General features: G+C 45.2%; 1 protein-coding gene across 2 annotated transcripts in view; it reads left to right on the top strand.

Moving 5' to 3' along the window:
- The first annotated feature begins 18,026 nt into the window (after positions 1-18,026).
- The window catches only part of LOC115474906 (late cornified envelope protein 3D-like), a 198,544-nt gene continuing 190,898 nt past the window's right edge, over positions 18,027-25,672 (top strand). Inside the window, exon 1 of one of the 2 annotated variants that reach the window (XM_030210606.1) lies at positions 18,027-18,147. The gene's annotated coding sequence lies outside the window, so the exon portion shown is untranslated. Of the gene's footprint in view, positions 18,150-25,672 lie in introns of both variants that reach the window. The other variant, XM_030210605.1, reaches the window with a different exon arrangement.

Raw genomic sequence — 25,672 nt, 5'->3', positions numbered from 1 at the left:
TGTAGAAAAAGACATGGCAAATTTATAGTTTTTCAGCAGTCTCTTAAATTTTTTGAAGGTTTGTTTCTGTGTGGATATCAATAGACAATCTATTTCATAAAGTGGGAGTCAAACTTTTAAAGTATGATAGACAGATACTATCTAAAAAACAGTTCATCCTCAAGATGCTTTTAAATGTATGACTAAGAAGTCAATGAAAGAAAAAAATTATATAAATGAAAAATTAGAAAACTGGATATATAGTCAAAGTTTTGAATGAAGACATTTGCTGGGGTTTTTGGACAAATTATTGAATTGGCACTTAAGATGTGTTGAAGAGCCACAAAGCAAAGTGGTAGTTGAAACATCGAGTGACGTCTGAGGTCCTTTTTCCCCCCTGTCAACAAAGTCATAAAGTGGTTCTGGTAGGTTGTCTGCATATTATAGTTGTGAACTGAAAGAATTATAGTTTTTTGCCATTTTTTGTTAAGTGATCTTTAAGAATAGCCATACCGGTCCATTTAGACCAGTATGCTGTTTCCAACAGTGGTCAATCCAGGTCACGAGTACCTGGCAGAAACCCAAATAGCAGCAAAAGTAGCCTAGTGGTTAGTGCAGTGGACTTTGATCCTGGGGAACTGAGTTTGATTCCCACTGCAGCTCCTTGTGACTCTAGGCAAGTCACTTAACCCTCCATTGCCCCTGGTACAAAAATAAGTACCTGAATATATGTAAACCGCTTTGAATGTAGTTGCAAAAACCTCAGAAAGGCAGTACCAATCCCAGGGTAAGCAGTGGCTTCCCCAAATCTGTCTCAATAGCAGACTATGGACTTTTCCTCCAGGAACTTGTCCAAACCTTTTTTAAATACAGATACACTAACTGCTGTTACTGCATCTTCCATCTTCCAGAAATGAGTTCCACAGCATAACTATTCATTGAATGAAAAAATATTTCCTCTTATTTGTTTTTAAAGTATTTCCATGTAACTTCATTGAGTGTCTCCTAGACTTTATATTTTTTGAAAGAGTAAAAAATTGATTCATTCTATACCATTCAGGATTTTGTAGACCTCAATCATATCTCCCCTCATCCGTCTCTTTTCCAAGCTGAAGAGCCCAAACCTTTTTAGCCTTTACTCATATGAGAGGAGTTCCACCCCTTTTATCATTTTGGTTGCTCTTCTTTGAACCTTTTCTAATTCTGCTATATCTTTTTTAAAATACGTCAACCAGAACTGAATGCAATACTCTAAGTGAGGTCATACCATGGAGGAATACAGAGGCATTATAGTATTCTCAGTCTTATTTACCATCCCTTTCCCAATAATTCCTAGCATCCTGTTTGCTTTTTTGGCCACTGCCACACAGGAGCAAAAATTTCAGCGTATTATCTACAACTACACCTAGATCCTTTTCTTGGGTGCTGACCCCCAAGGTGAACCTTAGCACCAGATAACTATGATTTGGATTGTTCTTCCCAATGTGCACTATTTGCATTTGTCCACATTAAATTTCATCTGCCATTTGGATGCCCAGTCTTCCAATTTCCTAAGGTCTCCCTGCAATTTTTCACAGTCCATATTTGTTTTAACAACCTTGAATAGTTTTGTGTCATCTGCAAATTTAATCACCTCACTTGTCATTCTGATTTTCATTTCATTTATAAACATGTTAAATAGCATTGGCCCCAGTACTGACCCCTGTGGCACTCCACTATTCACCTTCCTCCATTGAGAGAAATGACTATTTAACCCTATCCCCAATTTTCTGCCCAATAACCAATTACTAATTCACACCAGAACATTGCCTCCTATCCCTTGACTTTTTAATTTTCTCAGGAGTCTCTCATGAGGAGCTTTGTGAAAAGCTTTCTGAAAATCTAGATGCACTACATCAACCGGCTCACCTTTATCCACATGCTTATTCACACCTTCAACGAAATGATGCAAATTGGTGAGGGAAGACTTCCCTTGGATAAAACCATGATAACTCTTCCCATTAAACCATGTTTATCTATATGCTACATAATTTTATTCTTTTTAATAGTGTCAACTATTTTACCCAGCACTGACATCAGGCTTACTGGTCTGTAATTTCCTGGATCACCTCCAGAACCCTTTTTAAAAATTGGTGTTACATTGCCCACCCTCCAGTCTTCAGGTACTACAGACAATTTTAATAATAGATTACAGATTACTACTAGCAGATCAGTAATTTCATGTTTGAGTTCTTTCGTTACCCTTAGATACATGTCATCCAGTCCAGGTGATTTACTACTCTTTAATTAGTTGATTTGTCTCACTATATCTTCCAGGTTCATCAAGATTTCTTTCAGTTCCTTCACATCATCAGCCTTGAAAACCATTTCTGGTACAGGTAGATCTCTTACATTTTCTTCCATAAAGACTGAAGCAAAGAACTCATTCAGTCTCTCCACTATGGTCTTGTCCTCCTTCATGATCTAACAGTCCCATGGATTCCCTCGCTGGCTTTCTGCTTCTGATGTGGTTAGGGTGGTGGACTTTGGTCCTGGGGAACTGAGGAACTGAGTTCAATTCCCGGCACAGGTAGCTCCTTGTGACTCTGGGCAAGTCACTTAACCCTCCATTGCCTGCCGCACTGAGCCTGCCATGAGTGGGAAAACGCGGGGTACAATGTAACTAAAATAAAAATATATATATACCTGAACAAGTTGTTACTGTGGGTTTTTGCCTCTGCAGTAAGTTTCTCTTGATATTCTCGTTTAGCCTTCTTTATCAATGCTTTCCATCTAACTTGCCAGTGCTTATGTTGCTTCTTATTATCTTCATTTGGGTCCTTTTTCATTCTTTGAAGGTCGTTCTTTTGGCTCTAATAGCCTCTTTCTCATCACCTTTTAATCATGTTGGCTGTCGGTTTCTCTTCTTTCCACATTTGTAAATGAATAGAATGCATCTGGTCTGGGATTCCAAGGTGGTATTTTTAAACAACGTCCATACTTGATTTAATATCCTAACCTTTGCAGCCAATCATTTTAGCTTCTTTTTAACCATTTTCCTCATGTTATCATAGTCGCTCTTTCCATCAGTTGGTGGGATACAAGAGTTGTGGACATTGTGTGGTGTAGCTTGATGATGGAAGGATTGATGTGGCTACATCCTGTCACAGGTCAGAAAATGTTTTCTTATATGAATACTACCTATGAGTCTTGCCAGGCCATTTACTTGATTCAATGCCCTTGTGCTAAGATCTATACAGGCAGAACATCGCAACCCATTAAAATTAGAGTAAGTGAACATAAATCACACATTACTAGTGAAGTGCATGCAGCCCCTTTGGTGGGAAGGAAGAACAACATTTCAGCACTGATATCAAATGGCAGGTGTTGGAACAGTTAGAAATAGGTTGGGAGGGAGGGAGGGGACAAAATGGTTTACTCAACTGAATGCATGTGAAACTGTTGAAGAATATATATAGTAGAGGTAAAAAGTTTGTCACAATTCATTTTATTGAAATGTATCTTTTGAGAGACCAATTTTAAACTCATATTGTTTTTACAGGACCTAGTCCTGATGCAGCTTTCATCAGAGCGAAACATGGCCTATGTCGGCACAGGACCTAGCCCTGATGCAGCTTTCATCAGAGAGAAACATGGCCTATGTCAGCACTGGTCCTTTCATTTAAGTTAAGTAAAAAATATGTTCTACAATAATTGAGTTTCTAAATTTTGAAAAAGTATAACATTAAAGCATTGACGTGAAACCTATGAGGATTGTAGTGAATCAAGGGGCACAGATCCCATGTTTGAAACAAGTCACCACTGAGGTTTCTGAAGAAGAATAATGACCTGTGCATTTAATGACAAATATACTTTATAAATTTATAGCGCTGGGATTGTCAGATACTGAGAGGATCTTATATGGCAGTAGGAAACCAAAGAGATAAAAGAGTAAGCCAGAATAGAAAGCCTGGAGGGTTGTAGTAAGAGTTCTAAAGGGACACAGTATGAAATTGGTAACCGGTATTCAGCAATCAGATATTTCATTTTGAGACTTTTTCTAACTTTTGATTCTTCGATTGAATGATTGGGATGATGTTTATATTAATTTTCACTGCTGGATGTTTTCTCAGCATCCCTTGACAGGGGTATTTGTTCTGTCCTCTGACAGCCTCGCACTAGTTTATAATGTGATCCTAAAATGTGTTTAATGCCTTTACTGTTATTCTCATGTCTAAGGACTTTCATTGTGGCAGTTCTCACTGCAAAGATAGGTGAGCAATGAATTGTGGGTAATGTAGTTCGCAGGCAAGTGCAGCCACACTTGTCTGTCTGTGTAAGAACTGTTACCGTTGGTTTGTATCTCTGCCCAGACCTCCTTTCTTTCTCAGCCAAGCTTGGCTCCTTTGTCTACCTGCTATCATTTCCTGGTCATTCTTACTATCTCTGTCCTGAGAGGTCAGCCAGGTATGTCCTTTCCCTCCAATTGAGGGCTGTCCTCTAGGACTACCCCTTGCTATCCGATGGCAGGCTCTGTCCCCATTGGTCCTCCTCCTCCTTCCTGGGTCTGTGTGAGCCTTCTTGACCTCCCTCTGGCCATGAGGCATTCTCCATCTTGCTTCAGACCAGCACTTGACATGCTCCCAACTCCCTGGAACGAACTTGGTTTTTTACCTTGAAAATATCTCCTTCTTAATGAGATATTGCACTCTCCAGTCACCCAGCTTTGAACCACTTCTATCTGCTCAACTATTTCTCACCTCTGCAATAAAGCTACCTCTCTTCAGATCTCCACTGAAACAGCTCTCAGGATTACGGAGTCTCTGTGCCCTGGAGCAATACTTCTGAACATATGACTGTGAGTAAATTATCTGTGATTTATTCAATAAAGAAACTTTAGAAAAATAATAGAGACTTCAGGTGTGTTCTGGTGTGCCAAGGTTATACTCCAAGATATCAAGACCTTACAGTAACAAGTCTTGAGAGTCTTGACAGTATTCATTTCCTCACTTTGAGACTGATCCCTAGCTTGGAGGTCCAAATTCTACAGTTCTCTCTGTTTGTCCTAATCTTGGAATACCTATCAGGAAACAAGGTAGAATCATACTTGTGTGCCTCTATTTTAAAATTATTTGTGAAAAGAAAGTTACTTTCACAGAGAATCTTTTACAAAGGGTCTTCCTGTTAGGAAATAAAAAACACTGTGATAGTGTTCAGTTATCTGTCAATCAAGTCACAGAAACTGATTAAAGAGGGAAGTTGAAAAGGGCCCCATTGCCACACTGTTTGTAGTGTGAGTCATCAAAACAATACAGGCACATAAGAAGCCACACTTTCAGTTCTTCTCTGTCCAGAAGTGAGGATTTCCGGAGCAAGACAAATCTTAATTGGTAAGTTATTTGCTGGGAAATTGTTTTTTAACTTGGGAAAGGTAGATTTAGAGTTAAATAGGTTATCTCAGTGTATTTATTTTTAAGTTACTCTACTTATTTAGCAAAAGCGGTTTAAGGAATTTGGGGTTTTCTTTGTTTAGCATTTAAAGTCTCTTTTACAGTTTTATAGGCTAGCAGTTAAGGGACTATTCTAGAGTTTATCACAGCTGATAGTCACAGGAAACCTCAGTATAGAGGTTTAACTTTAGTTTTGCACCACAGTTTAGCTTCCACAGTATAAAACCCTTTTCTCTATAGTTTTAACAACTTTAAAACTTGAACTTTCTACCACAGCCTACAATATTAACAGATAGGCTCTAGAAGGCACACCAGAGCCTAGATTAGTCTTCATTCCCACCTACCCTTCTCAACCACTGTCCACCCCTAGCATAACTCTTCATTCATAGTCAGTTAATCTAATTAGAATAACAAGAGAGGAGTCCTCTTACAGAGTTTTAATTACATTTCATTATTTTCAAAAAAGAAAACACTAAATAAATCGTACAATATACCATATAAGCTAAAGGATTTTTTTTTATATCAGACTAATATCCTTAGTACCTTAGCAAGTTTTAAATTATTGAAAAACTCAGTAATACTAAGATGGAGACAGCAGTCCAACAGCAAAAGGGGTGCGATCCAGTCTTTTGTACTGAGAGTCACATGATTAGCTCCCAGTTGGTGAGAGGTTATTTGTGTGTGCCTGATGCAAAGAGCTCCTAGCTCTCAGAGAATGGGTCCATTCTCTTGAGGCTACAGTAGCAGACTTGGAGGAGCTGAGGGAGACAGAGAGGTACTGGGCATGCGCTGAAGAGCTGTGCATTAAGTACAGCTCTTGAGCCATGCCCAGAGGGGGAGGAGGAAGAGCTGCTAATAAGTGGAGGAGTGGCCTAGTGGTTAGGGTGGTGGACTTTGGTCCTGGGGAGTTGAGGAACTGAGTTTGATTCCCGGCAAAGGCAGCTCCGTGTGACTCTGGACAAAGTCACTTAACCCTCCATTGCCTGCCGCATTGAGCCTGCCATGAGTGGGAAAGCGTGGGGTACAAATGTAACTAAAATAAATAAATACATAGAGGAGATCTACAGGGATGTTGTAGAGAAGTCCTACCTTCAGTCTGGCTACCCCTGTGCTGCCTTGGAAGAGGGAGATCTCCTAAAAAAAGAGTATCACCCTGGTGAAGTAGGAAGTACTCCTGTAGCCAGGACCTGCCCAGCAGGGGATGCACTATCTTCTTGCATTGAGGATATGTCTTCAAGAACTTTTGCCCAGGTGGGAAGGATTAAGACAGCTGTTGTGGTTGGTGATTTGATCATAAGGCATGTAGATAGTTGGGTGGCTGGTGGAAGTGAGGATTGCCTGGTGCGAAGGCGATGGACCTCACATGTCACCTAGATAGGATTTTAGATAGTGTTGGGGAGAAGCCAGCTGTCTTGGTGCATGTGGGTACCAATGACATAGGAAATGTGGGAAAGAGGTTCTATAAGCCAAATGTAGGCCCTTATCTAGAAAGCTGAAGTCCAGATCCTCCAGGGTAGCACTTTCAGAAATGCTCCCCATTCCACACACAGGACCCAAGAGGTAGGCAGACAATGGTGCACTGGTGAGGGATTTAGCTTTGTTGGGAACTGGGAAGCATTCTGGGAAAGGGGGGAGACTGCTCTGAAACAATGGACTCCACCTTAACTGGGATGGAACTAGGCTGCTGGCACTAACTTTAAAAAATGAGATAGAGCAGCTTTTAAACTAGAATGGGAGGGGAAAGCTGACCGTTGCCTAGGCTTACATGGTTCAGTGTGGAGTATCCTTCAAGGATACTACTGAAATAGGACATTCAGGGAATCCCAGTAGACAGGTTTCAACAATATTGAAAAAAAGCCAGGAGTGTTTAAGGACACAGCAGTATAAAGGATGCACATTATCCCCGTCAACTTCTAGGCAGCTTGTATATGCAAGGAACAAAAACAATTTGAAGTGCCTGTATACAAATGCTAGAAGCCTAAAACATACAATGGGAGAGTTAAAGTATATAGTACTAAATGATGAAGTAGATATAATAGACATCTCAGAGACTTGGTGGAAAGAGTACAGTCAATGGGACACTGTGTTAACAGGGCACAAATTGTATCACAATGATAGAGAGGATCAAATTGGAGGGGGGGTTGCGCTGTATGTTAAACAGGGAATTCAGTCAAATAAAATAAACATTCCACATGAAACAGATAGCACCGTGGAATCGTTATGGATAGATACTCCATGTGTGAAGGAAAGGAGTATTCTTGTAGGGCTGTACTACCATCTGCCAGGACAGAATGGACAGACAGATGAAGAAATGTTTAAAGAAATTAGAAAAGCTGGCAAATTTGGCAACAGTATAATAATGGGTGATTTCAATTACCTCAATGTTGACTGGATAAATGTTACATCAGGGAGTGTCAGGGAGATAAAATTCCTAGGTGTAATAAGTGACTGCTTCTTGGAGTAACGGGTCCAGGTACCAACAAGAGGGAGAGCCATTTTAGATTTAGTCCTTGGGGGTGTGCAGGGCATAATACGAGAGGTAATGGTGATGGGTCCTCTGGGAAACAGTGATTATAACATGATCAAATTTGAGTTACTATCTGGAATAAAGCCACAAAGGAAATCTACTGTAGCTGCATTTAATTTTCGAAAGGACGACTATAATAAAATTAGGAAAATGGTTAAAAAGAAGCTAAAAGGTTAGGACACTAAATCAGGCATGGACGTTGTTCAAAAATATCATCTTGGAAGCCCAAACTAGATGCATTCCATGTATTTACAAAGGTGGAAGGAAGTTAAAATGACAACCAGCATGATTAAAAGGTGAAGAGAAAGAGGCTATTACAGCCAAAAGAATGTCCTTCAAAGAATAGAAAAAGGACCCAAAAGTTAGATGTAAAGCATTGATGAAGAAGGCTAAAAGAGAATATGAAGAGAAATGTGGCACAGAGGCTAAAGCTCACAATAACAACTTTTTCAGGTACAGCAAAATCAGAAAGCCTGCAATAGAATCTGTGGAACTGTAAGATCACGAGAGAGCAAAAGGGGTACTCAGGGACAACAAGGCCATAGTGCAGAAACTAAATGAATTCTTTGCTTCAGTCTTTACAGGAAAACATGCAAGAGTCTACCTGAACTGGAAATGGTTTTTAAGGGTGATGATGTGGAGGAACTGAAATAAATCTTGATGAACCTGGAAGATGTACTGAGCCAAATAGCCAAATCGACAAATTAAAGAGTAGTAAATCACCTGGACTGGATGGCATACATCCAAAAGTACTGAAAGAACTCAAGCATAAAATTGCTGATCTGCTGTTAGTAATATGTAAAATCATCCATAGTACCTGAAGATCAGAGGGTGGCCAATGTAACGCTGATTTTTTAAAAGGGTTTCAGGGGGGATCTGGGAAATTACAGACTAGTAAGCCTGATGTCAGTGCTGGGTAAAATAGTGGAAACTTTTATAAAGAGTAAATTTATGGAACACAGAAATAAACATGATTTAATGAGACAGAGTCAGCATGGGTTCAGTCAAGGGAAGTCTTGCCTCACCAGTTTGCATCATTTTTTGGAAAGCGTGAATAAACATGTGGATAAAGGTGAGCCAGTTGATGTAGTGTATCTAGATTTTCAGAAAACATTTGACAAAGTTCCTCATGAGAGACTCCTGAGAAAATTAAAAAGTCGTGGGATAGGAGGCAATGTTCTGTTGTGGATTAGTAATTGGTTATTGGACAGAAAATTGGGGATAGGGTTAAATAGTCATTTCTCTCAATGGAGGAAGGTGAATAGTGGAGTGCCACAGGGGTCAGTACTGGGACTGATGCTATTTAACATGTTTATAAATGATAAGAAAATCAGAATGATGAGTGAGGTGATTAAATTTGCAGATGACAAAAAACTATTCAAGGTTGTTAAATCAAATATGGACTGTGAAAAATTGCAGGAAGAACTTAGGAAATTGGAAGACTGGGCATCCAAATGGCAGATGAAATTTAATGTGGACAAATGCAAAATGTAGCATCTTGGAAAGAATAATCTGAATCATAGTTACCTGAACCTTGGGGTTCAGCACCCAAGAAAAAAATCTAGGTGTCGTTGTAAATAATACCTGAAATCTTCTTCCCAAAATCACACAGGATGCTAGGAATTATTAAGAAATGGATAATAAAAAAGACCAAAAATACTATAATGCATCTGTATCGCTCCATGGTGTGACCTCATCTAATATAATAATTTGCTCCTGCAACGTTCGTAACCATCTCCTGACGTCACTCTCCCGCAGTAGAAGCCTGCTTGCCTGATGTCTACCTCCCACCACTGCCTTCGTTTGCCTGCACCGCCCAGCGATTCTCCTTTCTCCCCTGTCCCCCCTCCAGCCACCCAGCAATTCTCCTGTCTCCCCTGCCCCCCCTCCAGCCACCCAGCGATTCTCCTCTCTCCCCTGCCCCCCTCCAGCCACCCAGTGATTTTCCTCTCTCCCCTGATTACCTCCATCGAAGCGGCCACGTCAATGAACGACCTGCCCGTCTCCAGCCTTCCCTTCAAGTTTGTTTCCTCAGAGTTCCACCTTCTGACATCATTTCCTCTTTCCGCGAGGGCGGGACTCTGAGGAAACGAACTTGAAGGGAAGGCTAGAGACGGGCAGGGCTTTCAATGACGTGGCCGCTTCGACGGAGGTAATCAGGGGAGAAAGAAGAATCACTTGGTGGCTGGAGGGGGGGGGCAGAGAGAGGAGAATCGCTGGGTGGCTGGAGGGGGGCAGGGGAGACAGGAGAATCGCTGGGTGGCTGGAGGGGGCAGGGGAGAGAGGAGAATTGCTGGGTGGCTGGAGGGGGGACAGAGGACAGAGGAGAATCGCTGGGTGGCTGGAGGGGGGCAGGGGAGAGAGGAGAATCGCTTGGACAGTTCGGCAATGGGCAGTTAAGGACGCCCAAAATTGGATGTTTCTATGAGAAAGAGTCCATAAACCACTACTAAATGGACTTGGGAAAAATCCACAATTCCAGGAATAACATGTATAGAATGTTTGTAAGTTTGGGAAGCTCGCCAGGTGCCCTTGGCCTGGATTGGCCGCTGTCGTGGACAGGATGCAGGGCTCGATGGACCCTTGGTCTTTTACCAGTGTGGCATTACTTATGTACTTATGATGTCCTTAACTGCCCATTGCAGAAACGTCCAAAATTTGGACGTCCTCTACTGCCCCGTCACAGAAATGTCCAAATTTTGGACATCCTCAACTGCCCCGTCGCTATACCTCCAACACCCCCTTGAAATTTGGCCGTCTCTGCAACTGATGGGAAAAGGGGGAATTGATGTGGAAGGGAGTGCCCACACACTGTCTCACACACACACACACACTCATTATATACCCTGATTTTTGGTAATGGTTCCCTTAACAACATAATTGCAATTAGATCATCATTTTCCTAGCGCCCGTTTCATTTCTTTCAGAAACAGGCCTTTTTTACTAGTGTTGAATATTGCGTTCAGTTCTGGTTGCCGTGTCTCGAAAAAGATATAACGGAATTAGAAAAGGTTCAAAGAAGAGTGACCAAAATGATAAAAGGAGATGGAACTCCTCTCATATGACGAAAGACTAAAGAGGTTAGGGATCTCCAGCTTGGAAAAGAGATGGACGAGGGGAGATATGATTGAGGTCTACAAAATCCTGAGTGGTGTAGAACAAGTAGAAGTGAATTGATTTTTTACTTGTTCTAAAACTACAAAGACTAGGGGACACTCGAGGAAGTAACAAGGAAATACTTTTAAAACAAATAGGAGGACATATTTTATTCACTCAATGAATAGTTAAGCTCTAGAATTCTTTGCCAGAGGATGTAGTAACAACGGTTAGTGTATCTGGGTTTTAAAAAGGTTTGAACAAATTCTGGAGAAAAAATCCATAGTCTGCTATTGAGACAGACATGGGGATGCTACTGCTTGCCCTGGGATTGGTAGCATGGAATGTTGTCACTATTTGGGTTTCAGCCAGGTACTTGTGACCTGGTTTGGCCACTGTTGGAAACAGGATACTGGGCTAGATGGACCATTGTTCTGACCCAGTATAGCTATTCTTATGTTCTTATAGATCTCAACTAAGAAAATCCCAGAAGGAACTAAGAGCCTGTCATGTAAAGCGAATGCTACATACCTGTAGAAGGTATTCTCCGAGGACAGCAGGCTGATTGTTCTCACTGATGGGTTGATGTCCTCGGCAGCCCCCTCCATCGGAAAGTTTACTAGCAAAGGCCTTTGCTAGTCCTCGCGCGCCCATGCGCACCGCGCATGCGCGGCCGTCTTCCCGCCCGAAACCGGCTCGAGCCGGCCAGTCCAGTATGTAGCAAGACAATACACTTCAAGGGAAGACTCAACTCCAAAGGGGAGGCGGGCGGGTTTGTGAGAACAATCAGCCTGCTGTCCTCGGAGAATACCTTCTACAGGTATGTAGCATTCGCTTTCTCCGAGGACAAGCAGGCTGCTTGTTCTCACTGATGGGGTATCCCTAGCCCCCAGGCTCACTCAAAACAAGAACCATGGTCAATTTGGCCTCGCAACGGCGAGGACATAACTGAGATTGACCTAAAAAATTTACCAACTAACTGAGAGTGCAGCCTGGAACAGAACAAACAGGGCCCTCGGGGGGTGGAGTTGGATCCTAAAGCCCAAACAGGTTCTGAAGAACTGACTGCCCGAACCGACTATCGCGTCGGGTGTCCTGCTGCAGGCAGTAATGAGATGTGAATGTGTGGACAGATGACCACGTCGCAGCTTTGCAAATTTCTTCAATGGAGGCTGACTTCAAGTGGGCTACCGACGCAGCCATGGCTCTAACATTATGAGCCGTGACATGACCCTCAAGAGCCAGCCCTGCCTGGGCGTAAGTGAAGGAAATGCAATCTGCTAGCCAATTGGATATGGTGCGTTTCCCTACAGCCACTCCCCTCCTATTGGGATCAAAAGAAACAAACAATTGGGCGGACTGTCTGTGGGGCTGTGTCCGCTCCAGGTAGAAGGCCAATGCTCTCTTGCAGTCCAATGTGTGCAGCTGACGTTCAGCAGGGCAGGAATGAGGACGGGGAAAAAATGTTGGCAAGACAATTGACTGGTTCAGATGGAACTCTGACACGACCTTTGGCAAGAACTTAGGGTGAGTGCGGAGGACTACTCTGTTATGATGAAATTTGGTGTAAGGGGCCTGGGCTACCAGGGCCTGAAGCTCACTGACTCTACGAGCCGAAGTAACTGCCACCAAGAAAATGACCTTCCAGGTCAAGTACTTCAGATGGCAGGAATTCAGTGGCTCAAAAGGAGGTTTCATCAGCTGGGTGAGAACGACATTGAGATCCCATGACACTGTAGGAGGCTTGACAGGGGGCTTTGACAAAAGCAAACCTCTCATGAAGCGAACAACTAAAGGCTGTCCTGAGATCGGCTTACCTTCCACACGGTAATGGTATGCACTGATTGCACTAAGGTGAACCCTTACAGAGTTGGTCTTGAGACCAGACTCAGACAAGTGCAGAAGGTATTCAAGCAGGGTCTGTGTAGGACAAGAGCGAGGATCTAGGGCCTTGCTGTCACACCAGACGGCAAACCTCCTCCAATGGAAGAAGTAACTTCTCTTAGTGGAGTCTTTCCTGGAAGCAAGCAAGATGCGGGAGACACCCTCTGACAGACCCAAAGAGGCAAAGTCTACGCCCTCAACATCCAGGCCGTGAGAGCCAGAGACTGGAGGTTGGGATGCAGAAGCGCCCCCTCGTCCTGTGTGATGAGGGTCGGAAAACACTCCAATCTCCACGGTTCTTCGGAGGATAACTCCAGAAGAAGGGGGAACCAGATCTGACGCGGCCAAAAAGGAGCAATCAGAATCATGGTGCCTCGGTCTTGCTTGAGTTTCAACAAAGTCTTCCCCACCAGAGGGATGGGAGGATAAGCATACAGCAGGCCCTCCCCCCAATCCAGGAGGAAGGCATCCGATGCTAGTCTGCCGGAGGCCTGAAGCCTGGAACAGAACTGAGGGACTTTGTAGTTCGCTCGAGATGCGAAGAGATCCACCAAGGGGGTGCCCCACGCTTGGAAGATCTGTCGCACTACCCTGGAACTGAGCAACCACTCGTGAGGTTGCATAATCCTGCTCAACCTGTCGGCCAGACTGTTGTTTACGCCTGCCAGATATGTGGCTTGGAGCACCATGCCGAGACGGCGAGCCCAGAGCCACATGCTGACGGCTTCCTGACACAGGGGGCGAGATCCGGTGCCCCCCTGCTTGTTGAAATAGTACATGGCAACCTGGTTGTCTGTCTGAATTTGGACAATTTGGTGGGACAGCCGATCTCTGAAAGCCTTCAGAGCGTTCCAGATCGCTCGCAACTCCAGAAGATTGATCTGTAGATCGCGTTCTTGGAGGGACCAACTTCCTTGGGTGTGAAGCCCATCGACATGAGCTCCCCATCCCAGGAGAGACGCATCTGTGGTCAGCACTTTTTGTGGCTGAGGAATTTGGAAGGGACGTCCCAGAGTCAAATTGGAGCAAATCGTCCACCAATACAGGGATTCGAGAAAACTCGTGGACAGGTGGATCACGTCCTCTAGTCCCCCAGCGGCCTGATACCACTGGGAGGCTAGGGTCCATTGAGCAGATCGCATGTGAAGGCGGGCCATGGGAGTCACATGAACTGTGGAGGCCATGTGGCCCAGCAATCTCAACATCTGCCGAGCTGTGATCTGCTGGGACGCTCGCACCCGCGAGACGAGGGACAACAAGTTGTTGGCTCTCGCCTCTGGGAGATAGGCGCGAGCCGTCCGAGAATCCAGCAGGGCTCCTATGAATTCGAGTTTCTGCACTGGGGAAAGATGGGACTTTGGGTAATTTATCACAAACCCCAGCAGCTCCAGGAGGCGAATAGTCATCTGCATGGACTGCAGGGCTCCTGCCTCGGATGTGTTCTTCACCAGCCAATCGTCGAGATATGGGAACACGTGCACCCCCAGCCTGCGAAGTGCCGCTGCTACCATAGCTAGGCACTTTGTGAACACCCTGGGCGCAGAGGCGAGCCCAAAGGGTAGCACACAGTACTGGAAGTGGCGTGTGCCCAACTGAAATCGCAGATACTGTCTGTGAGCTGGCAGTATCGGGATGTGTGTGTAGGCATCCTTCAAGTCCAGAGAGCATAGCCAATCGTTTTGCTGAATCATGGGGAGAAGGGTGCCCAGGGAAAGCATCCTGAACTTTTCTTTTACGAGATATTTGTTCAGGGCCCTTAGGTCTAGGATGGGACGCATCCCCCCTGTTTTCTTTTCCACAAGGAAGTACCTGGAATAGAATCCCAGCCCTTCTTGCCCGGATGGCACGGGCTCGACCGCATTGGCGCTGAGAAGGGCGGAGTGTGCCTCTGGAAGTACCTGCTTGTGCTGGAAGCTGTAAGACTGAGCTCCCGGTGGACAATTTGGAGGTTTTGAGGCCAAATTGAGGGTGTATCCTTGCCGGACTATTTGGAGAACCCACTGATCGGAGGTTATGAGAGGCCACCTTTGGTGAAAAGCTTTCAACCTCCCCCCGACTGGCAGGTCGCCCGGCACTGACACTTGGATGTCGGCTATGCTCTGGTAGAGCCAGTCAAAAGCTCGCCCCTTGCTTTTGCTGGGGAGCCGCGGGGCCTTGCTGAGGCGCACGCTGCTGACGAGAGCGAGCGCGCTGGGGCTTAGCCTGGGCCGCAGGCTGTCGAGAAGGAGGATTGTACCTACGCTTACCAGAAGCATAGGGACCAGTCTTCCTTCCCCCGAAAAATCTTCTACCTGTAGAGGTAGAGGCTGAAGGCTGCCGGCGGGAGAACTTGTCGAATGCGGTGTCCCGCTGGTGGAGAGACTCTACCACCTGCTCGACTTTTTCTCCAAAAATGTTGTCCGCACGGCAAGGCGAGTCCGCAATCCGCTGCTGGAGTCTATTCTCCAGGTCGGCGGCACGCAGCCATGAGAGCCTGTGCATCACCACACCTTGAGCAGCGGCCCTGGACGCAACATCAAAAGTGTCATAAACTCCTCTGGCCAGGAATTTTCTGCACGCCTTCAGCTGCCTGACCACCTCCTGAAAAGGCTTGGCTTGCTCAGGGGGAAGAGCATCAACCAAGCCCGCCAACTGCCGCACATTGTTCCGCATGTGTATGCTCGTGTAGAGCTAGTAAGACTGGATCTTGGCCACGAGCATAGAAGAATGGTAGGCCTTCCTCCCAAAGGAGTCTAAGGTTCTAGGGTCTTTGCCCGGGGGCGCCGAAGCATGCTCCCTAGAACTCTTAGCCTTCTTTAGGGCCAAATCCACAACTCCAGAGTCATGAGGCAACTGGGTGCGCATCAGCTCTGGGTCCCCATGGATCCGGTACTGGGACTCGATCTTCTTGGGAATGTGGGGATTACTTAGTGGCTTGGTCCAGTTCGCAAGCAATGTCTTTTTCAGGACATGGTGCAAGGGAACAGTGGACGCTTCCTTAGGTGGAGAAGGATAGTCCAGGAGCTCAAACATTTCAGCCCTGGGCTCGTCCTCCACAACCACCGGGAAGGGGATGGCCGTAGACATCTCCCGGACAAAGGAAGCAAAAGACAGACTCTCGGGAGGAGAAAGCTGTCTTTCAGGAGAGGGAGTGGGATCAGAAGGAAGACCCTCAGACTCCTCGTCAGAGAAATATCTGGGGTCCTCCTCTTCCTCCCACGAGGCCTCACCCTCGGTGTCAGACACAAGTTCACGGACCTGTGTCTGCAACCTCGCCCTGCTCGACTCGGTGGAACCCCGTCCACGGTGGGGGCGTCGAGAGGTAGACTCCCTCGCCCGCATCGGCGAAGCTCCCTCCGCCGACGTAGTCGGGGAGCCTTCCTGGGAGGTGGCCGCGGTCGGCACCGCACGCGGTACCGACGTCGGGGACCTCAACCTGGGCGATGGGCCAGCCGGCGCCACGCTCGACGGTACCGGAGGTGCAAGCACCGCCGGTACCGGAGGGGTAGGGCGCAACAGCTCTCCCAGAATCTCTGGGAGAACGGCCCGGAGGCTCTCGTTTAGAGCGGCTGCAGAGAAAGGCTGAGGGGTCGATGCAGGCGTCGACGCCAGAACCTGTTCCGGGCGAGGAGGCTGTTCCGGGCTGTCCAGAGTGGAGCGCATCGACACCTCCTGAACAGAGGGTGAGCGGTCCTCTCGGTGCCGATGCCTGCTGGGTGCCGAATCCCTCGGCGACCCAGAGCTCTCGGTGCCAACACGGGGAGGAGACCGGTGTCGATGCTTCTTCGACTTCTTCCGAAGCATGTCACCGGAGCTCCCCGGCACCGACGAGGAGGACGTAGAATCCATCCGTCGCTTCCTCGGGGCCGAGACCGAAGAGGGTCGATCCCGGGGGGGCTGTACCGCAGGAGCCCTCAGGGTAGGAGGAGACCCACCCGAAGGCTCACCGCCACCAGCAGGGGAATGGACAGCCCTCACCTGCACTCCTGACGATGCACCTCCGTCCGACGACATCAGCAGACGAAGTCTCGGTACCACCGACGTCGATACAGTCGCCCGATGCCTCGGCGCCGATGCAGAGGTCCGATGCCTCGATGCAGTCGATGGAACGGCAGCCAAGGAAGATGGTCTGGACGCTGACGACGTCGATGCACTCGATGCCTCCGGTGCCGATGCCGACGAAGAGCCCGAGAACAAAACGTTCCACTGGGCTAATCTCGCTACCTGAGTCCGCCTTTGTAACAGGGAACACAGACTGCAGTTCTGAGGGCGGTGCTGGGCCCCTAGACACTGAAGACACGCAGAGTGCCTATCAGTGAGCGAGATTACCCGGGCGCACTGGGTGCACTTCTTGAAGCCGCTGGAAGGCTTCGATGTCATGGGCGGAAAAATCACGCCGGCGAAATCAAAAGCCAAAATGGCGAAAATTGAAGCACCAAAATTTAGAGGGAGAAAAATCTCGACCGAGGCCAAAAGAGGCCTACCCCGACAACGAAAGAAAACTTACGGGGCAAAAACTGGAAATACGGGAAGGGCAGAAAACCCGAAAGGGTCTTCCGGAATACTACCAGAGCGCTTCCCGAACTTTTGCAAGGTAAAAAAAGGACAAAAACACGTCGAAAAGGACGCGCGAGGTCGACTCTCTGGGGCACGAACGGCGTAACACGACCGTACCGAGTGCGGACGAAAGAAGACTGGCCGGCTCGAGCCGGTTTCGGGCGGGAAGACGGCCGCGCATGCGCGGTGCGCATGGGCGCGCGAGGACTAGCAAAGGCCTTTGCTAGTAAACTTTCCGATGGAGGGGGCTGCCGAGGACGTCAACCCATCAGTGAGAACAAGCAGCCTGCTTGTCCTCGGAGAATAAATATTATACAACCACAAATGTTGCAATCAACATCCAATTCACCACCAACTCTGGTCATATGTTCAAGTTCTCATTCCTATATAGAGGAAAGATATTCATTTTCTATTCTCTCATTTGCCTCTGGAAGTGAAGGTAATGTTTGAGAGGCACACTTGGCAAGAAGGAGAGATAGGGAGGGAGGGAGGGAGGGAGAGAGAAAATTAATTATCAAGCCCTTCCTCTATTGTTCCTGATTGGCTACCACCTTCACTGTATTTTTAATTGGCAGGTGGAGCTTAACAGAACTAGGCAGCAAGTATTTAAAAGCAGGTGTCTGGATGTCCTAAGAGCACAGTGCAATATCAGCATAGCAGCGTGAGAGATTTCAACTGCTGTTAGTCTAACCACAGGTAATATTCACATTTTAACTTTTGTATTCTGGGTACTGTTTGCACTCATTTCCCTGGGTAATGGGGCCAGTGTGAATGATGTTCATTCATGCTATTATATAGTAGATAAAAGTAAGCGCCAGGGAATTTTCCATATTACTGAAAAGGCATGAGATAAGTCCAAAATATACCTAAAATAAAACAGAAAGAAAAAAATAATAGACATACTGGGTAATGACTTGCATGTGAATATTTGTGCTGTACTTTCTCATTTTTTAGAAATAATCTTTTATTCCTTTATTGGTAGTCCAAAAAATATTACTTTTTCACATAGAGTATAATAGTTTGGAGTCATTCCTAATTTTAGGAAAGCACGCTTTTCAAACTATTGTGTTAAGAGAATGGCTGGAATTAGTCTGGGGAAACTTCATTGAGAAAGGAGCAATGCTAAAATATTTTTCTTACAGAAGTGTGGAGGAAGTAGCCTAGTGGTTAGAGCACCTGGCTGATCACTAGGAAAGCCCAATTCAAATCCTGCTGCTGCTTCTTGTGATCTGGGGCAAGTTACTTAATCCTCCATTGCCCCAGGTATGAACTTAGATTGTAAACCCTCCTGGGACAGAAAAATAATTAGTGTACCTAAATATAACTCACCTACTACTGACAAATGTATGAACTACATCTAAATAAATAAATATGTGGGCAGTTTAGACAGCCTTGCTAGATGCAGAACCAATGGGTACTTTGTACTCTCTCATTTCCAAGCATAAAAGCCCTAACATTTAAGACTTTCCTAATAAGGGAGCCATTCCATCCCATTCTATCCCCTTGCATATACTTTTGAAAAGTTCCCCATACCAGGAAAGCCTCCCATCGCTTTCGCTAAAAGCATACAAGACGTGGAAGCACATAAGTATGTTTATCAGGGCAGAGACAGGCAATTTCCATACCCAGGTAAATTTCTATTTAATTGGGTAACCAGCTTTGATATTTTATCTTCATAAGGTCAGTAGATTGAATGGTGTCTACTGTAGCATAACATTACCAATAGACTGATTTTGGATTGGACAGTCCAATTTTGTGACTTTTTTGTACAGTCTGATGCATAGTAACTGCTCAGTTTAATTCTTAGTCAAGCTTGCTCCAATGCATGTACAACACTGCCTCCTATTAGCCTATGAGACATTTGCATCAAGCTCTCTTTGAAATAAAATGTGTTAGGCTTTATGCACTGGTTAGCTCCGTTTTAGTGCAAACTTTTGAGGGTACCATATGCAAACATGGATCTTAACATATGAGCTAACTATGCACAAAACCTCATGTAGAAACCAGCATACAGTGCATTTAAATCCATTCTAATGAATCTATCAGTTATTCAGCACAGATGCAAAGAAGTGTGCAGCAGACCAAAGGGTTATAAGAACATAAGAATAGCCATACTGGGTCAGACCAATGGTCAATTCGAGGCCAGTATCCTGTAACAGTGATCAATCCAGGTCACAAGTACCTGGCAGAAACCCAGATAGTCACAACATTCCATGCTACCAATCTCAGAGCAAGCAGTGTCTTCTCCATGTCTGTCTCAATAGCAGACTATGGACTTTTCCTCAACTTGTCCAACCCTTTTTTTAAAGCCAGATATGCTAACTGCTGTTACTACATCCTCCGGCAAAGAGTTCCAGAGCTTAACTATTCATTGAGTGAAAAAATATTTCCTCCTATTTGTTTTAAAAGTATTTCCATGTAACTTCATTGAGCGTCCCCTAGTCTTTACACTTTTTGAAAGAGTAAAAAATCGATTCACTTCTACTCGTTCTACACTACCAAGCTTTAATACAAGGTCTGAAGAGATGAAAAAGATTAGCTTGTTCTTCTGTGGTCTACATTAGCTAGGATTTCATGCAAGTTTCTTCTCTTTATTGTGAGCATGAAGACCTTCAACTGTCTGTTGGGCTTCCAACAGGAGCATGAGCAAAAAAATCAAAGAAAGAACCAAGGGGGAGATGTGCTACAGCAAACAGGAAAAGGGTTGTGAGAAATGCATGCATACATAGTATACATAGAGGGGCATAATCGAACTCGAACGCCTATCTCCATGGGCGTTTATCTCTGAGAACAGGTCTGTGAAGGGGCGGACCGAACCGTATTTTCGAAAAAATGGACGTTTTTGAGCTGGGCGTTTGTTTTTTTTAGCGATAATGGAAACTAAAAATGCCCAGCTCAAAAACGTCCTAATCCAAGCCATTTGGTCGTGGGAGGGGCCAGGATTGGTAGTACACTGGCCCCCCTGATATGCCAGGACACCAACTGGGCACCCTAGGTCAGTGCGGTGGACTTCAGAAAAAGCTCCCACATGCATAGCTTCCTTACCACGGGTGCTGAGCTCCCAACCCCCCTCCCCCAAAACCCACTACCCACAAATGTACAACACTACCATAGCTCTTAAGGGTGAAGGGGGCACCTACATGTGGGTACAGTGGGTTTTGGAGGCCTCCCATTTACCAGCACAAGTGTTACAGGTAGGGGGGGGGGGGATGGGCCTGGGGCCACCTGCCTGAAGTGCACTGCGGTACCCACTAAAAGTGCTCCAGGGACCTGCATACACGCAGGCCTCTAGGACTTGTTGCTGCTGTATAACATTGGTACACCAGTTGACACCTGAAGACTAAGCTCTCCGAAAATGTCCTTTATTGGAATAAGCACGTTTACTCACAGTTAACTGCAGAGGTTGTGCCCCACTGGCAACGAGTCTCCCTCGTGCTGAGATTAGCAGTAGGTCAGAGCTGGCAGAATGCTGTACAATGCCCTCTTTCAGCCACATTCAAGGTAAGAACGTGGCTAACACGTGAAAGGGATCTAAAACTGGCTTACAAAAATGGCCACTACCTCATGGACTACCGGAAACACAACAGGGCACACTCTGACCCAGTAAGCAGAGGGAAAAGCACCATGGGAGTAGAGCCTACCACCTACCAACATCGTGAGCATGTAACACAAGCTACTGGAATCATTGAGCCCAATACCCTACACCCACCACAATGCATTGCTGATGTGACTATGCAGTGCGCATAACAGAAAAGGTGTCACACTTACCCGAGAGCCACATCAGAACCAGGGAAAGGCTGTCACATTCTGCTGTCATGGAGGTGGGTACGGCAATTGAGGCTGGCATAGAGGCTGGAAAAAAAGTTTTTAAAGTGGGTTTTTTTGGTGGGAGGGGGTTAGTGACCACTGGGGGAGTCCGGGGACGTCATCCCCGATTCCCTCCAGTGGTCATCTGGGCAGTTGGGGCACTTTTTTGGGACTTGTTCGTGAAAAAAAAGGGTCCAAAAAAAGTGACCCAAAATCGCGGTAAAAACGTCTTTTTTTTTTCGATTATCAGCTACAGACGCCCATCTCTCCTCGGCTGATAACCACGCCCCAGTCCCGCCTCTGACACGCCCCCAACACGCCCCCGTCAACTTTCCGCGACGGAGTGCAGTTGGAAACGCCCAAAATTGGCTTTCGATTATATCGATTTGGGCGCCTTTGCGAGAAAAACTCCCATCTCCCGATTTGGGTTGAAATATAGGCGTTTTTCTCTTTCGATTATAAGCTGGATGGTATTGGCACCCAGAATTGCATATATATGTGTTGGAATGCTGTTCTGCACATAAGTCTTGGTATCACAAAATGCTGATAAAATTTTTTTGTAAGCAAGATATAGCTGCTGCTAGTGTAGACCCAGGTGTGTATGTGTTTGGTGAGTTCTCCCATGTTAATGCTGGGCCTATTTACATACTATTTTGTTACTGATTTGGGAAGAAAAACTTTGGCATTTTTCTTGCATTAGGAAGCACTCTGGCTGATATTCAGCTCCCTTGCTCCTGCCCCTTGAGGCTGCACCTGAAGAATGGCTGCTGCAACCTCTCGCGGTAGGTCACGGTACTTCATGTAGTACCACAAGCTGCAGTGAGAGGTTGCAGCAGCCATTTTGCAATTGCAGCCGCAAGGGGCAGGAGTGAATGGGCTTCGCTCCTGCCCCCAATGATCCCAATAGAACCAGCAGGGAGACAGGTAGGTCCAGGAGGGTCTTACAGACTTTGGGGGGTTGGGGATTAGGGGTAGGGGGGCTCATTCAGGAGGAGGGGAGGGACGTTGATGCTTGCTAGCTGGGGCGGGGGTAGGAGGAAGAGGCATTTGGGATGCTGTGGGGGGGGGGGGGTATTGGGAGGGCTTTTAAACTCAAAAATAGTTATGTGGGTTCTGGCCGATATACCGTGCCAGGGCCCACATAGCTAAGCGGGTGAAGTTAGGACATCATTTGAGCTATGCAGATGCCAGCACTGACTATTGCTGACACCCCTATACAGTCTCCAGCGCTGCCCCGGACTTGTCCCTTTTTTGTTGGGCAGTCTGTGGGGATATTCAATGGCACTGCAGGTTAAGTGCCATTAAATATCCCCACTTTGGCGGCAGTAAGCAACTTAAGCAGGCAGGAGAGGATGCTGCCCACTTAAATCGCTTTGAAATCAGCTGATATGCGTTAAGTATATGGTTTTAGTGCAAGATTTCTCCATTGTCCTCTCTGTATGTTATCCAGGCAGTAACACAACTGCAGGACAAGATGAGAGAGCAGTAGCTCAGTCTCTGTCTTAGGTTCTCTGTTCTTCCCTATCTATACTTGCTTCCTCAATACTCTGATCTCCTGCCTCTGGTGATGATTATTTTTCTTTTTTTTTTTTTAATTATTTTCTTACAAATGTTCTTTGATACTCTGTTGAAGTTTTCTTGTTACTGTTTTTGATACAATTGTATTGTAAATTAGTTTCATAAATTTAATACAATTTCTAGGAGGAAAAAGTACTCTGATCACCTCTTATGGCTTTCAGTACCATCTTTAAGCTGATAACTTCAAGATCTACCTTTCTACACTAGAAATTTGACCAGAAATCCAGTCCTAATTTCAGCTTGCATGTTTGATATTGTCACCTTGGATGTCCCACACCACCATCTGAAACTTAACATTGGCAAGACAGAACTTCTAGTCTTTCCCCCTGATCCTACCTCCCTTTTCTCTCTTCTCAATTTCTGTGGATGACACTCAGGGGCATAATCGGACGGGGCCGGCCATCTATATGGCCGACTCTGTAAAGCGGCGTCCCGACCGTATTATCGAAATAAGATAGCAGGCTATCTTTTGTTTCGATAATACGGTCGGAGCCGGCCAAATCTCAGCATTTGGGCCGGCTTTAGAGATGGCTGGCATTGGTTTCCGGTGATAATGGAAACTAATGCCGGAGATCTCAAACCCGGCCAAATCCAAGGTATTTGGTTGTGGGAGGAGCCAACATTTGTAGTGCACTGGTCCCCCTCACATGCCAGAACACCAACCGGGCACCCTAGGGGGCACTGCAGTGGACTTCAAAAATTGATCCTAGGTGCATAGTTCCCTTACCTTGGGTGCTGAGCCCCCCAAATCCCCCCAAAAACCCACTCTCCACAATTCTACACCACTACCATAGCCCTAAGAGGTGAAGGGGGGCACCTACATGTGGGTACAGTGGGTTTTGGGGGGGGGGTGGAGGGCTCACCTTTACCACCACAAGTGTAACAGGTGTGGGGGGGATGGGCCTGGGTCCACCTGCTTGAAGTGCACTGCACCCACAAAAAACTGCTCCAGGGACCTGCATACTGCTGTCAGGGACTGTTTCAATTAAATAGGATCCAGCTATGGTTCATTTCAAACAAAATCTTCGTTTCAAAACTATTTTCAAATCTTCTTATGCACAAACATATATCTAGCATATATAGCAATTTTCATAAAATTTTTCTCTCTATATTTTTTTATATATTGTTTATATATATATATAGTGACCTCAGCGGTGCTCATTGCCAAAGATGTAGATCTGGCAATGCAACTAGCACCCACTTCTTCATCGGTTCACTCAATTTCCTTAATTTCCAATTTTTTAATCTCTTAGAACTTTTTAACTTATTTATCAAATAAATTACTTATCTTTTATTTGTTCAATCAGACCACGGGGTTCAACTGCCCGACATGCATGTTTCGCTCTATACCGAGCTGTATCAAGGGCTGTCCCCTATAATAAAAACCAAATACATTAGTTTACTCTCCCTACAGTTAGAGAACCCTCCCTCCTAAGTTCTCAAAACCTGGGTGATTTTAAAAAACAATTTTTAATACAAATCTCTTACCTATAGTCTCTCCCAGCGCCAGCTCTACTATATTTTAACGGGTTTCCCCTTTTCAAGATGGCGCCGGCGTTCTACTCTCATACTTAAATATTTTAATTGTCTCTGACATCATAGATCCTCCCCTAGACTCTCATAGGACACTTAGAGCTCAAATTTAACTAATCAGCGATGCCCATTCTAGCTCGGCATTTAAGCCGGCCGGTGTTACTGTATTTAAAGAAAAAATATAAGATTGTTCTCGATAATTTAATAGTTTTTTTACTGAGCCTCCCTCCTCCCCTGGACCTACATGTTCCAGGATTCTCCAACATATCTCATCGACAGTATGATTGTATTCTAGCCAATGGGCTACTAAAGGTGCCTGCATATTCTGAGTAATGATCCTGGATTTATGTTCTGTTAATCGAACTTTTATTGATCTAGCACTCCTCCCTATATACATCAGTCCACAAGGACAAACAATACTATAAAAAACTATTAAATTATCGAGAACAATCTTATATTTTTTCTTTAAATACAGTAACACCGGCCGGCTTAAATGCCAAGCTAGAATGGGCATCGCTGATTAGTTAAATTTCAGCTCTAAGTGTCCTATGAGAGTCTAGGGGAGGATCTATGATGTCAAAGACAATTAAAGTATTTAAGTATGAGAATAGAACGCCGGCGCCATCTTGAAAAGGGAAAACCCGTTAAAATATAGTAGAGCTGGCGCTGGGAGAGACTATAGGTAAGAGATTTGTATTAAAATTTGTTTTTTTTAAATCACCCAGGTTTTGAGAACTTAGGAGGGAGGGTTCTCTAACTGTAGGGAGAGTAAACTAATGTATTTGGTTTTTAATATAGGGGACAGCCCTTGATACAGCTCGGTATAGAGCGAAACATGCATGTCGGGCAGTTGAACCCCGTGGTCTGATTGAACAAATAAAAGATAAGTCATTTATTTGATAAATAAGTTAAAAAGTTCTAAGAGATTAAAAAATTGGAAATTAAGGAAATTGGGTGAACCGATGAAGAAGTGGGTGCTAGTTGCATTGCCAGATCTACATCTTTGGCAATGAGCACCGCTGAGGTCACTATATATATATAAAAACAATATATAAAAAATATATAGAGAGAAATTTTATGAAAATTGCTATATATGCTAGATATATGTTTATGCATAAGAAGATTTGAAAATAGTTTTGAAACGAAGATTTTGTTTGAAATGAACCATAGCTGGATCCTATTTAATTGAAACAGTTGTTAACTTATATAGGACTGGCGTTGACATTTTGAAAAATAGCCATTATCTGGTTTCCATACTGCTGTCAGGGAGCAGGATATGACATTTCAGGCTGGCATAGAGGCT

Source organism: Microcaecilia unicolor, chromosome 7, assembly GCF_901765095.1.
Source record: "Microcaecilia unicolor chromosome 7, aMicUni1.1, whole genome shotgun sequence".
Taxonomy (NCBI): domain Eukaryota; kingdom Metazoa; phylum Chordata; class Amphibia; order Gymnophiona; family Siphonopidae; genus Microcaecilia; species Microcaecilia unicolor.
This window is presented reverse-complemented; position numbering and strand designations above follow the sequence as displayed.